The following is a 12,777-nucleotide window of genomic DNA, read 5'->3' as shown; positions in this document are numbered from 1 at the left end:
GACAGAGACAGAGAGACAGAGAGAGAGAGACAAAGACAGAGAGAGAGAGAGAGACAGAGACAGAGACAGAGACAGAGAGAGACAGAGACAGAGAGACAGAGAGACAGACAGAGAGAGAAAATGAAAATTTCTCTCAGTGAGCATCTGAAGGCTGGGATGCTGCTGCTGTACTGGAACTTCTGTGGAGAAAGTGATTTTGATTTTGAGAATGGGAGAAAGTGATTTTGATTTTGAGAATGGAGCTGCTGAAGATTTCCAAGGGCCAGCTGGAGCTGCTAGAGGAAGCATGACTGTGTTGTTAGCACTCTGTTGGTCTGTGACTGTTAAGTTTTCTCTTCCCAGGAACAGAGACTGTGAAGGATTTGAAATGGACTGGACACTGTGAGCTTCAATGTGGAGCAGGAACTGTGGAGAACTGGACAAGGAGCTGGGAGCTGTCTGCCTTTGAACACAGGTGACAGTTTGGTGGATTCAGGTAAGAGCTACCTGCCTTGAATCAAGATGAAAAATCCTCTCTGTGGATACTGAATAGTGACTGGTGAAATTATAACTCAGTTGTGACTGAGGGATGGATGGCCAGGTTATTTTCCACTACCCCTTAAGAGAGTACTGAGTAGTGACTGATATTGTAACTTAATTGCACCCCATGGGTGAAGAACTTTTGTACTTTATGTCCCTTAAGGGATGAGTGAGTTAAGGATTAAGGAGGCTCTCCTCCTTAAGACTGATTGAATTAAGGATGATTGAATGATTGAGTTACTAAATGATTGAGTTATTAAGTGTTTATACTTTGTTGAAAACTGTGTGAGCACTTTGGTGAAAACATGTGGCCATTTCAGTGATAAATTGTTGAATTGTGACATGGCAAATGCTGTATTTTGATTCTCTGTGATAAGTTGTAACATTGTGAATGCTTTACCTTGATTTTCTGTGAATGCTTTTCTCTGAGTTGTTATTGAATAAAAAGAGAGTTTGCTATACTATGTAATCAGAACCTTGAAAGCTATTCACAGCAGCAGTCCTCTGGAAAGCTATTCATGCTTGGCTTTACAGGAACCTATGCTGAGTCTAACCCTTTCCCCTACATAACATGTTGTGACTCTTTGAGAGTTAAAATATACCCCCAAAAAACACCCAAAAAACAAAACCCTAGACAAGTGAGGGAAATAGTATATGTAAAGTCATGCCTTCTAAATGTGAATGAAGTATTTTTTTTAAAGAAGTAGCTTGATGGCTCCGAGAATAGAGCACTGGTCCAGAAGTCAGGAAGGTTTGAGTTTAAATCCAGTCTTAGAAATTCCTAGTTGTGTTACTGTGGTCATGTCACTTAACTTTTGTTTGCCTTAATCCACTAGAGAAGGAAATGGCAAACCATCCCAGTATCTTAGCCAAGAAAACCCCATGGACAGTAGTAGCATTCCATGGCCCACGAGGTCATGTACTATGTCGTGGATAGTACTAAGCAACTGCATAATAATTAATGTTCTAATTTTTTTGTGCCATGAGCTTACTATAGGGAACACAATTTACTATGGCTATAATTAGTACTTTAGATGTCAACTAAATTTCATTTGCTCATTATACCTTTATGTAGTATTTACTCTATGCAAGTCCCTGTCCCACATACTGCACAAACTTTTAATGTAGTTACTAGTGTTATATATGCATGGAATAATAGAATCAAAGCTGGGAGGAAGCTTAGAGTTCATATAATTCAATCCTTTCATTTTAGAGATGAAGAAATTGAGGTCTGTAGAGGTTACCTGACTATTCCAAGGTCATATAGGTACTAAGTGCTAGAGGTAGGATCCAATAACAAAATTAGACAATAATAATAGTTAATAGTTGTACAGTGAGTTAAGGTTTTCCAAATACTTTACAAATAGTATCTCATTTGAACTGCATAAAAATCTCTGTGAAATAAGTGATATTGTTGTTTCCATTTTACAGTTGAGGAGACTGAAGTAGATAAATGTGAAGTGATTCGTAAAGAGTCACAAAGCTAGTAAGTGTCTGGGGTGGGATTTGAAATCAGGTGTTCATGATTTCAGGCCCAATGCTCTATCCATTGCACCAACTAGGTAATGTGATGGTGCCTATACTTGTACTTTGGATGTAGTATTGTAGTATCTGCTACACCTTGTGAACTTCACCTAGAACCTAGGCATTTTGTCAATTTGGCCATCTTTTGTGGTCCAACATTAGCCAGGAGGTACCAGAATGGTATTGTAATGATTTCTCCAGCACTGTTAGCTTTGGTCCTGGTTTATACCATTGCTTGTAGTTGGGAAAAAAAATTAGAGTGAATTTAGCAATCTAGCACTTATCCTTTATTAATATTATTGCCATAAGTTGATCCTATCGTTTTAATCTAGAAAAAATTTTGGCAATTGGAAATATTTTGGGAGTAAGTTTAGAAGATCACATACTGAGCTTCATGTGATTTATAATATTTTATTAGCATGAGAACTATAGACAAATCTGAGTTTATAGATTAGTGGGAATTGTATGCTGAATAGAAAATCATCTTTGTCAGTGAAATATTTAAATGTAGAAATAATAAAAGTACAATTCTTTAAAATAATTGGGTAAATGTGTGATTTTTTCAGTTTTGAATTAAAGTTCCTATTTTAATAGTTGAATAATAGTTTCCCAGTTTAATGAAATCTTAAAGAAGTAAGTTTTAATTTTTGCATTAGAACTGCTCATGCTGAGGCTACTGACATATAGAGACTTTTCTAATGGGTAATTTGAAATAGTGTGACACTTTTTTCCTAACTGGTCTTGTAGTCAGCTCCCATATAGAACTTCCTCTACAAAATATAGTCTTAGAAAGTTGTCTAAGGGGGCAGCCAGGTAGCACAGCAAGTAAGAGCACCAGCCCCAGAGTCAGGATACCCTGGGGATCGAATCTGGTCTCAGACACTTAGCACCCACCCAGAAACACCTGGCCTTGTAACCTTGAGCAAGTTACTTAACCCCAATTGCTTAGGAGTGGCCAGGTGGCTCAGTGAATAAGAGCACTGTCCCCAGAGTTGGGATGACCTGGGATCGAATCCGGGCTCTGATACTTAGCACCACACCCAGAAATAACTGGCCGTGTAACCTTGAGCAAATTACTTAACCCCAATTGCTTAAAAAAAAAGAAAGTTGTCTAGGGCACCAAGAAGATAAATAAATGACTTATCCAAGGTCATATAAACAGAACACTTCCGAAGTGGGTCTTGAGCCCAAGTCTTCCTAACTCTTAGACCAGATCCCAATCCATTATAATATGAAACCAAAAGTTCAATAGAAAGACTGATTTGCTTGCATTTTGCTATAATTCAGGGAATTTTAAAATATTGAGCTTAAGGGGTACATTTCAGATATGGAGGGGATAGCTGGACAATTGAAAAGAAGATTGAAGGATCATGATTACAAGGTCTTGAAACAATATATTACATTAGAGGCCATCCAACTAATTGTTCTTCCTTATATATAGGGCAAATTTCTCCAAAGAACATTGGATTTGAAATCAGAGGACCTCTGTTCAAATCCCAGCTCTGGAATTTATGAACATGGAACCTTAGGCAATCAAGCAATCACTAAGCATTTATTAGGAACCTACTGTATGCCAATCACTGTGGTAGGTACTGGGGAGATAAAACAAAAGTCCAGAAACATACTCTTTTGGGGAAGCTACATATAAATATAAATCCATATGAAATATAGGAGATAGTGACTGGAGGTGTGATTCCACTGACATATGGAAATCTTGGACAAGAAAACTCATTCAACCAGTACAACTGTCTAATCTACCATACCACCACAGTCTCAAAGAAAACATTTTCATGGCTTTTAAGAAGTTTTGAATGATTCTGATGTATGTCTTGGATACATAATGTTGAACAAGAGCTTGTAAAGTTGACTTTTATTCTATTGAATCAAATGTCTTTTCATAATCAACATACAAGAAACTCAGTGGAATATCATATTCTCTATATCTTTTAGTTACTTGTGAACTGGTAAGAGGTAGTTGATAGTTGTATATTGCTTGTGAAAGCCTGCTGGAGTCCTACAAATTCCCTCAGAGAGGATGCTCTTGATTTATATATAGATGACTCTCATAAAGATTTTGTATTAATGGGAGAACAGGGGTATAGATCAGTAATTACTGATGTTCTCTTTGTTTCCATTTATTGGTAATAATGAAGTCTGAGACTTTCCCCTGATTCTTCTGTTGTCTTCTTCTCCTTCATATACCTTGTATATTGACCCCTAAATCCTCTTTTAATTATGTCAGCTCCAGCTTAGAACTCTTTGTCATGTGGTGGAGGAGTGTTTGATTTGGAGTCAAGATGACCTAACTTCAAGTCCTGCCTCAGACATTCACTAGCTCTGTGACTCGGGGCAAGTCACTTAACCACAGTTTCCTTATCCATGAAATGGAGATAATAAACCTCATAAGGTTGTTTTAGGCAATAAATAACAGAACTTTGCAAACCTTGATTCTCTATTTGATTTCTTAGCTATTATTATAAACAATATTTACAATAATAATACTAGCACAAACAATTCGTTCTGGCTTCTTTGCTGTAACAGAAAGTACCCTACCATACCTAGGATGACTGCTAGCACTGTTGATCTGCTTTTCTAAAGGAAAGCAACTCAAAAAGGCTTCACAATCTTATTTTAATCAAACATATATATCATTCACTTAGTTTAGGGGAAAAAGTCAGTACCCTGAACTTCAAAAAAATACAAATAGGAATTGAAATCAGACAAAAATACAGAGAAAATAACACAATTCAGCAGACCAACAGACAAGGCTTCTAGCTGTCTGATCATTACACACATACACAGTTACAAAACAAAACCTATATATAGCCTTCTCCAGGGTCAGAGGATATCACAATCTTCATGACCCACAGCCTAATTACAAAGTAACAAAAAGTGTGGGCCTTCCTGGAAAACAAGTATCCCCTAAGCAAGCTTCTCTTGCTGGGTTCCAAGTGAGACCCAGTAAGGGGCAGGGAAGATCTTCAAATTCCCTAGGCCTATTAAGGAGCATGGAAGTTCTTCAAATTCCTTTACCATTACATTTTTCTATCTGTTTTTTCCAGAGAGTTATTTCTTACTTTCTCTCTAACACATTCAAGTCTGTAATGTTAAAGTCCAAGTGTGATGGTTCTACTATTCTTAATACAGAAAATAGTTTGATATAATGATTTTCTACAAATATTTTCCATTCTTTTCTTCTGTTTGTTGTGTGTTTTTGTTCTTAAATATTCTTGGGGTGACCTTGCTTATTTTGATGCCATATCAAGCTCTCCTTAAACTGATTTTATTCACCATTGTTTCTGCTCAATAAGAAATTATACTTAATTCTCTATGATACTTCCTCTTGAGATTGTACAAGAGAGTTTGTATTTTAACCTAATGTTGCTTTGGTAGCCATCTCTTAACTTTTGGCAAGTAAGTTAGTTATTTTCTGACTAAGGAGCTTTCTGGACTCATTCTCCTTATTGTGGCAGTGAAATTTCATTGATTAAACTCTCATGTAATATTATTATATGTATCAATATCATTGCTATTGTTGATTTTCCATTTTTGATTGTTAATTAAATAGTTTCAGATTATATTTTTTGTTCATCATATATTTTTTCTAATTTTCTTCTTTTTAATTACTTTTTACTAATACTGTAGCTCTGATGAGTGACTATATACAGAAAGCTAATTTAAGAAAAAAAAACTCTTACATCAATTATAGAACCTTTCATATCAGTTAAAATCTAATTTTCTTAATTAAAAATACCAAACAATTGTAATATTCAACAAATAATTTATTGAAGAATATTTCATGACACAAAGGCATGAAGCTTCATTGCTCCAAGTATTTGGTCCCTTTTATTCTTTCTTCTGGAACCAGATTGTATCTCCATATAGTTTTCCTCTAATGCCTCATCATGGTCTAAACATGATTCTGTATTCTCAAAACCTATCCCAATAGATTATAAACTCTGACAAGTTCTGTCATTCTGGGAAAGCTTTGATTGTGCCCCTTGGAAGCAGACCAAGTATGTTTTCTGAGGGACAATTTAACTATGCTTATATAGGCACACTAATAGTAGTCTGGCTGCTTGTTTTTTAATTCTTTTTTTTGGTATGGCAATCAAGTAAACAAAGAGAAAAAAATTCTGCCATGTGTGTTTCCTTCCACTTTCATTCTTATGCTGGCAGAGTGGCAATAAAGAAGGCAAAGGGCACTAAAAATCACATAGTTTTAAAGCAAAGCTTTAGAAGTTTAATTTGACTTTTGGCACTCTCAATGTAAGATCCTTGTCCAGTGTCCAACAAGTGGACATATGAATGTTGGAGCTGAATCATATCAATCCTAGCATCCTTGTTATAAATGAAAGCAGAAAAAAAGAAAATTGCAGCTACATAGAGGGAAGGCTCATTGTTATTCCTGAGAGAAGAAAATAAAGCATGTTTTGGCATGCTTGAAAACAAGAAGAAATATTACTTCATGGGATATTTGATCACCAACTATTACAATATTTGTGCTCAATGACTTGCCCAGAGTAACACTGCTAATAAGTGTTTGAGACTGGATTTCAGTTCATGAAAATGAATCTTCCTGATTCCAAGCCCGGTGCTCTATCCACTATGCCACCTATCTGCCCATTCAAACTGCACTGCAGAGAGAGCAATTTGGATATGATGTGATAGTGCATTCAATACAAAATTAGGAAATGATGATGATGAGAAATACTAAAAAACCATGGTCCAAGAAAAACAAGAGCTACATATACTGATGAAATCAATTGCCATTACTGTCCCTTTTTTCAGAGAGAGAGAGAGGGAGAGAGAGAGAGAGAGAGAGAGAGAGAGAGAGAGAGAGAGAGAGAGAGAGAGAGAATAAAGCTCAAAGAATTTAAGTGATTTCTCAAAGGTATCAAACTACTCAAGTGATAACACTAGGATTATAACCCCAATATTCCATTTGGTTACTTGTGCTTCTTAGATAAAGGCATGCCTCTTTTCTTATCTTATTTTTTTTACAGAGATGCTTCCTGTATTTAAAGGAAAGAAACCATATCTTTATCTTTGCTAAGCAATTTGAATTTCTTCCACCATTTAGTACCATCTTACCTTTAGCTTTAAAAAAATGTGTTGCATATGTGATTTCTATGCACACTTCATCACATTTTCATTACGTGTTATTCCTATAATTGTTGGTGAAAGGCGATGTTAATATTCTGACAGAATGTGAGGGGAATTGGAAGGTCATTAAGGTAGACAATCTAAAAAAGGTAGATGACCTTTTTAACCTGATCTTCCCAGTTGAGAAAAATTAGACTGTGTTTGTGGAATGCCAAACAATTTAGATGAAAAGTGAAAAATTCAGTCAATTGCCAGGCTTTGTCTACCCAGTGCCAAACTGAATTGCAAGTATTGAAAAAGAAAATGAAAATGTATTAGGCAAGAAATTGGAATGCACATATGTAATGAGAAATTTCCATGTCACTCTAATTGAAATAAGCAACATAAATGACTTAAAGTAGTTTAAAGCAGAAGTAAAAGGAGCTAAGTCCTAAAGGAGTTAGTTATACTTTAGAAGTTGTGATACATGTTAGAAAAACAGAATAGAAAATGCTACTAGAGATTAGATGAAAAGAGCTCAATAAGGCATTTGAATAGAAGACTAGAAAGAAAGATCTAAAAATAAAGATTCTCATCTCTCAAATATGAAAAATAGAATAAATTTATTAGAAACTATGTTTTTATAGTTTGGAAAAATCCCTCGAACTTTGATCTAGTCTCTGTTCAACCGTCTATTGCCTGGTCCTCCTCCTTCCTCCTCCTTGTATTCCTTGCTGTAGGGCATGTTCAGGAAAAGCTGGTACCCCTGGTGTGAGGTTTGCCAAGTCCCTTTCAGGGCTTCTCATCTACCTTTGGTATCCACCTGTTCCACCCAACTCTCACCTGTGCCTCCAAGAAGCTGTAGCATGCACGGTGGTTACATCTCCATAAACTGCTTCAGCAGACAGGCTAAACCAGGTTGAGGGTAATCAAGGGGTCTCAAATCCATGGGTGAGTTAGAGGGGTGTCTACCTCAAGCATGTAAACACTTCCCCTGGTGGAATGAGCAGATGAGAATAATTTGTTCCAATGGCCATGAGGGTAGCTGAAGCAGGTGCTGTTGAATGCTTAGAGTTTGGTTAGACATTGAAGATGCCAAGGTCATCCACTGCATCTTGAGTCATCATCAGCCATCTTGATTCTGTCTTGTCACTGGACTGTGTAACTCTGGAGGAGTGAGACTGCCAACTTCGTGTAACTCTGCCTCACTTAAATCCAATTCATACACGAATCAAAAGACATCACCCATACCATTTTACCTATCTCAAAGTCCTGTGGCAATAAGCAAGTGATGAAGCAGTAGGTATGGATACACTGGGAACTATAGTTCCATTCCTGCACACAGGTGGCCCCAGCCATAGGATCATTTCTCACTGGAAGCGGCAGTAAGATTTGGTAGTCCCCTGGGTGTCTGAGCAGCCTTTTAAGGATCACACTGATGATATCCTGGTGTGAGGAAGGGGCTAGAAAAGGTGCCTTAAAAATTTTCAGCTTACCCAACCCTGACCTGATTACCCAACCCTAACCTGATTACTGCAGCAGGAAGAGAATCCCACTCTGTGGTTGACAAACAAAAAATGTACAAAAGCATCTGCAAAGACTATTCCACTCACCATCAGCGCATGGAATGTGCACACACTTATAGACAACACAAAGTCCAGTAGACCTGAAAGATGAATAGCTTTTGTTGCAAGACAACTTAGCAGTTATCACATCCAAATAGCAGCCCTGAGTGAAACAAGAGTGGCAAATGAAGACCAGTTTACTGAAGTCAGAGCTGGATACACATTTTTCTGGAGTGACCACAGTGAAGGGCAATGCTGTGAAACTGGTGTAGGTTTTCAATCAAAACTAATCTAGTCAACAAGCTGTATGCTTGCCAAAAGGAGTGAGTGACAGGTTCATGACAATATGATGACCACTTTCAAGAAAATGTCATGTCACCTATGTTCCCATCATGACGATCCCTGATGAAGTCAGAAAAATTTTACAAAGACCCGGAGACCCTTGTCATCAATGTGCCAAAAGAGGACAAATTTATAATTCTGGGTGATTTTATTACTAGAATGGGCTCAGACTACCAGTTTGACTGGGGGTGCTAGGGAGGAATAGAGTTGGAAGCAGCAACAGCAATGGTCACTTACTACTGAAGACTTGTGTATCTCATGACCTCATCACCAATACTGTCTTCAGTTTACCTAAACATAACAAAATTTCATGGATGCATCCTTGCAGGAAACTTTGGCATGTAATAGACTACATTTACTGTAAGAAGAAGAGACAGACAGGATGTGAGAGTGATGAAGGCAATGTGTGGTGGAGAATGTTGGACTGATCATAGACTTATCCTTTCCAAGCCAAATATTCACATTTAGCGAAAGTGGCACCCCCAAGGGCAAAATGACTACCAGAAGATTTAATGTCAACAAACTAGGTCTCTTCTCTGAGAGGGATCAGTTTGTTGCTAACTTGGAGGGAAAGTTGAGCCAACACACAGTTGGCAACAGTGGAGCAGAAAAGGAGTGGGCAACTTTTAGAGATTTGTTGTATAGCACTGCATTTGCTCATCTTTGACAGAACATTCACAAACACCAAGACTTGTTTGATGAAAATGATGGGGAAATTAAGAAGCTGCTAAATGAAAAACAGAACTCCACAGGCTTTACCAGCAGGATAGGTCATCCATCTCTAAGAAGGCAGCATTTTATTCCATCAAAAGTAAAGTACAAGCAAAGCTTAGGGAGATGAATGGTTCTTGGATCAGTTAGAAGGCAGATGAAATTGAGTTTTATGCTGACACTAACAATCCAAAGTGCTTTTGTAATGTCCTGAAGGCTATTTATGGGTCAAAGACCTATGTTGCCTCACAACTGCTAAGTACTGACAGAGCCACATTGATTAGTGATAAGGACATGATACCTAAAGAGATGGTTACCACTTCCATAGTGTTCTCAACAGACCACCATCAATCAATGCTGAGGCCATTGACTGTTTACCTCATATTGAAGTCAATCCCTCCCTAACTGAAGTTCCAAACTGAAGAAGTGGTTTTGAATGCCATTAGGCTCCTTTCATGTGGCAAAACACCTGGTACTGATTCTATTCCAGATGAGAATAATAAGGTCCAAGGGTTCATTGCTCATACAAAAGCTGACTGAAATTTTCCAGGTTATATGGCAAGAGGATGTTATCTCCCAAGGAGGTTATTATCAAGGATACCTCCTTCATCCACCTCCATAAAGGTAAGGAAATAGTTTGTCCTGTGACAATCACAGGGTAGGGGGATCTCCCTCTTAGTCATTGCTGGAAAGATTCTTGCCAAAAATATTCCTTAATAGGCTGATCCTTCACCTGGAAGATGGTCATTTACCTGAGAACCAGTGTGGCTTCAGAAAGGGCCAAGGAACAGTCAATATGGTGTTTGTTGCCCAGCAACTCCAGGAGAAATGCCAGGAACAGAACAGAGGACTGTACACAACATTTGTTGATTTGACCAAAGCTTTTGATACTGTTAGTCAAGAGGGTTTGTGGAAAATAATATCAAAATTTGATTGCCCAGAGAAGCTCTTGTGACTTCCCAGTGACCAACAGAGTGAAACAAGGCGGGGTGCTCGCTCTCATCCTTTTTAGCATGATGTTTTCAGCATGTTGTCAAATGCTTTCAGTGAAGATGAACACTGTGTCAAGGTCAGCTACTACACTGATGGTAAATTCTTCAATCTGGAAAGGCTACAAGCCAGGACCAAAGTGGAAGGAGCAGTGCTGCATGATTTTCTGTTTGCAGATGATTGTTCACTCGATGCAGCTTCTGAAGCTGAGATGCAATGAAGTATGGACCAATTCTCTGTTGCTTGTGTTCATTTTGGCCTATCAATTAAGTCCAATAAAACACAGGTGCTCCATTAGCCACCACCATCCATTGGTTACAGCAAATGGAGAAATTTTGAATGCTGTGGGTAACTTTACTTACCTTAGACATATACTTTCCAGGGGTGTACACATTGATAATGAGGTTGATACATGCATTGCTCAGTGTTTGGAAGGCTCCAAAGGAAAGTATTGGAAAGAAAAGATAATAGATTAAATACCAAACTGAAGATCTGTAGAGCTGTGGTGCTGATCTCATTGCTGTATGCCTGTGAAAAAGCTGGACAGCCTACCAGAGCCATGCTAGGAAACTGAATGGCTTCCATTTGAATTATCTTGAGAAGATTCTGAAGATCACCTGTCAGCATAAGGTACCAGACACTGAGGTCCTTACTCAAACTAAACTGCCAAGCATTCAAACTCTGCTTCAGAGAGTGCAGCTCTGATGGGCTGGCCACATTTTTCAAATGCAAAACATATGCTTGCCAAAAAGAATATTTTATGGAGAACTCACACAGGGCAAGCATTCACATGGTGGCCAGAAGATGCAATGCAAGCTCAGGAACTCTGAAAAAGATGTATATATGTAGAGAGAACATTTCAGATGTGTGTGTGTTAGGGAGAGGGAGGATGAAGAGTTTCTGGAGACAGGGCTAGGCAGAAAGAAGTTGGTTGCTGTCCTTTGTTCTTGAGGAGGACCAAAATGACATTACTATGTTAGAGTCAAGTTTCAATGTGTCCAACTGTGGTTGATCAGATCATTATAAGCTCAGCATACTCTACCACAGGTTGGGCATAAATAGTCTGTGTGAACATTTGGGGTGGATTCTCTAAATTTGCACATCCTGCATTTCCTTTGAGCTGTATCAATTCCGCTTTGCTCATAGAATACACTACCTTCTCTGATGTGGGCATGCCATGGTGAATGGTCCTGTGCCAGTGTCTCCCATGTCACATGCAGATAGCAGCTTTCTTCATATGTTCCCTGCAGTCAATTTGGGTATTTATAATAATCAAAATGACATTCACTTAAAGTTGTTCTTAAAACAATACTGCTGTTATTGTACACAGTGGTCTCTTGGTTTTGCTTGTTTTGCTCTTCATTATTTTGTTCAAGTCTATACATGTTTGTCTAAGATCAAGCTCATCATTTTTTCTTACCAGGACCAGAAGACCATACACGTGGTGCTATTCATACTTACGTCCCTTCCCTACTCACTTTGGAGACAGTAGTCCAAGGCTCATTGTAAGTTTAGGGATGTAGGTCCCAGGCCCAGTATGGGGGGTTCACTGTCTTAGTCTTTTGTTGTTGGTGTCTCCCATTCACCTGGGTGACTAGGCAATTGAAGTGGCTTTCCCTTAATACTGAATAAATAGGCATATTCCTTTAAGCTTCTCTAACTCTATATCCTTTTCCATTTTATCATTTATATCATGCCCCATTACTGTGAGGATTCTCTAATGCCCTTTTCTTTTCTCACTCTTTACTTTATTGGTGACCTCATCAACTCTCCGGCATTAAAGTATCTTCTCTATACAAACAACTCATAACTCATACATATATACACATAAATATATACATATATATATATCTGTATATGTATACATATACTCATCTGTTCATGTATATGTACATGTGTACATATAACACATACACACCATATATCTTTGTGTATGTATGTGAATATATGTCTCTCTCACTCTCTTCCTATCTATCTATCTATCTACCTATCTATCTATCTATCTATCTATCTATCTATCTATCTATCTATCTATCTATCT

Source organism: Petaurus breviceps, unplaced genomic scaffold (assembly GCF_028583685.1).
Source record: "Petaurus breviceps papuanus isolate PSGF00001 unplaced genomic scaffold, PetGlider_PUasm1.0 90734, whole genome shotgun sequence".
NCBI classification, from domain to species: Eukaryota; Metazoa; Chordata; class Mammalia; order Diprotodontia; family Petauridae; genus Petaurus; species Petaurus breviceps.
This window is presented reverse-complemented; position numbering follows the sequence as displayed.